Consider the following 2777-nt stretch of genomic DNA (forward strand, 5'->3'; position numbering starts at 1 on the left):
AAATAAAGCCGTTTTACAATGAACAGCTTTGGCAAATATGTCATAAATTCAAACATTCATATGCCTGGGCATCCAGAAATTGCAGAATTGGCGGAAGATTGCTGACTTCATTCAGTTCAGGTCGGTAGCAATACAAACGCTCAATGCTGCTGGCGTGATTGTTACATTGGCTGAAGTTTGTTCCAAACTATCACAGACACTCGACTGTCACACGGGCAGGGATGGCTTTAGGACATTCTGGGTTTTAGATGTTTCAAAATGGACAGCGTCGTGTAACAGAGTGTAAAGGGAGTGCGATGGCAAACCAGGGATAGTATCGCAGCTGCAGGAAGGGAGGACAACGTGAAGCGTTCGTTTGTCAATTGACTGTGAGACGAACACAGAAACATGAAGGGGGCGAACACCGATTTGGTGTTTTCTGTACGGCCGCCCACCGGGAGCGGAACCTGGACATGTGCCAAGTTATTGGAATGTAAAACTAAAACTTCCCTAATATTCGTCGGCACCTCTCAAGGGTAAAAATAAAGTTTAAGTTTTAGCATAAATTCTCAGTTGTGTCCAGGAAGGATTCATGTCACTATAAGAAGAAAGGCAGACTAGCAAACAATCCAGATCAGATCCCATATTGGAAAAGGAATCGGGTCATGTGACAGATCTCTCCGCGGGTCAGAATTTCAGAACGACAGGGCAGAACTCCCCGACATTTACCTTACACAGAGATACGACCAGGGAGCATGGGATGTATTTAATTTGGGGTCTGCGATGTATGGTGCTACCTGGCAGGAACTTGGGAACGGACATTGGGAAAAGATGTACTCAGGGAAATACGCAACAGAGATGTGGGGATTGTCTAGGGAGCACTGAGATAAGGTTCAGTATAGGCTTGTCTCCGTGAAGCAGGGAAAGGATGGTAACGTAAAGTAACCCTGGGTGACAAGTAAGTTGGAATAACTCGTCAAGAGGAAGAAAGAACAAAGCTTAAAGATTAGGAGGAAAGGATCAGGTAAGGCTACAGCGGGTCACAATGTAAAAAGGAAAGAATTTAACAATGGACTTAGAAGAGGTAGAAGGGGCTTAAGAAGTCCTTGACGAGTTGCACTGTGAAGAACAGGAGGATGACTGGAGAGAGTGTGGGCAGATCAGAGGAAAACTTGTATCTGGAGTCCAAAAAGGCAGTGAAGCTCCTTACTGAATACATTGATATACCAGAACCTGCCGACGCTCAGAAAGAGGATTTGCTGGAAACTTGGAAAACATTATGATAGATGATTCTCCGGTGCCAGAAGGGATACGGTCCAGGTAATTTCGGAAGGCGAAGAAAGATATTGCTGAGCTTTTGGACAGGATACTCGTGGCTTCGATGGCCACGAAATTAGAACGAGACCTCCGTTGATACCCCTGCACCCCCTTACCCCATCCCCATCTATAATTTTAGTTTGGTTCTCTTTCTCTTCCCCCCCTCACAACAATCTCCCCCCGCCCCGCCCTACCTTTCTTTCTCTTTTAATTTTCCAGCTTCCCCCTAGCACATTTCCCTTCAGCCTATCACTTCACAGCTCTCTACTTCATCCCTCCCCCCACTTCTTATCCCCCCCTTGACCTTCCCATGTTACCTCACTCCTGATGAAGGGTTTCGGCCTGAAACGTCGTAACTACCTCCTCCCATAGATGCTGTCTGGCCTGCTGAGTTCTGCCAGCATTTTGTGTTTTTATTCAGTCCCGTCAATAGCCGTGTAATGTTTTTCAACATTCTTTCAATCTTATTTGCATATTTCCTGCAGGTGGTTGAGCCCAACTGTACACAATATTCCAAATTGGGCTCCAATAAAGCCCTAAACAACAGTAACGTAACATCCCAACTCCTGTACTCAGTACTTTGGTCTATGAAGGCCAATGTGCGAAAAGCTGTTTCTCCGACCCTGTGTAACTGTGCCGCAACTTTCATTGAATTATGGACCTGCATTCCCAGATTCGTTTGTTCTATCGTACTCCTCAGTGCCCTATTTCTCATTGCGTCAGACCAACCCTGGCTGGTCCGCCCAAAGGGCAACATCTAACAGTTGTGCGTGTTAAATCCGATCTGTCATTTTTCAGCCCATTTTTCCAGCTGGTCCAGATCCTGCTTCATGCTCCAGTACTCTTCTTCGCTGAGAACTACACCCGTAATGTTGGTGTCATTGGCAAATTTGCTGATCCAGAGTAACGACATTGTTATCCAGATCATTGATACTACCTCATTGTGAACGCAAAGCGACTGATCCTTCCCGAGCATCCTCCCACACGGAAACCTGACAAATTTCTTCAACAGCATTGCGGGTAACTACCTGGTAAAGATCTGTGAGATTGGTTAGACATAACCTACTATGCACTGGCCCATACGGACTATCGCGAATGTTCCTGTTTATCCAGATACTTCCCTTCATACCCCATGACCAGCGTAGTCTGAACACCGAGGGCAATTCATCATTACATAATACTTGACGAGTTCCTTCCAAGCAAAGCTATGGAGATCATCCAGCGGTCGGTACTGATATATATGCCCTATTGTCTTTTTAATTTCTCCTGCAGTATTATCTGACGCATTGAGAGAAATCTGGAAAAGCAAGGCGTCGTAGCTTTAAATAATTAATCAATTGGACAAATAGTGAGATACGGCCTACTAGATAGAGCATAGAATGGAGAATAGTACAGCACAGTACAACCCTTCGTCTCACGAGGTTCTGACAGACTTTCAACTAATTTAAGCTCAAACTTACACATCCCCGCTGCATCTGAAT

This window comes from Hemitrygon akajei, unplaced genomic scaffold (assembly GCF_048418815.1).
Source record: "Hemitrygon akajei unplaced genomic scaffold, sHemAka1.3 Scf000183, whole genome shotgun sequence".
Lineage (NCBI taxonomy): Eukaryota > Metazoa > Chordata > Chondrichthyes > Myliobatiformes > Dasyatidae > Hemitrygon > Hemitrygon akajei.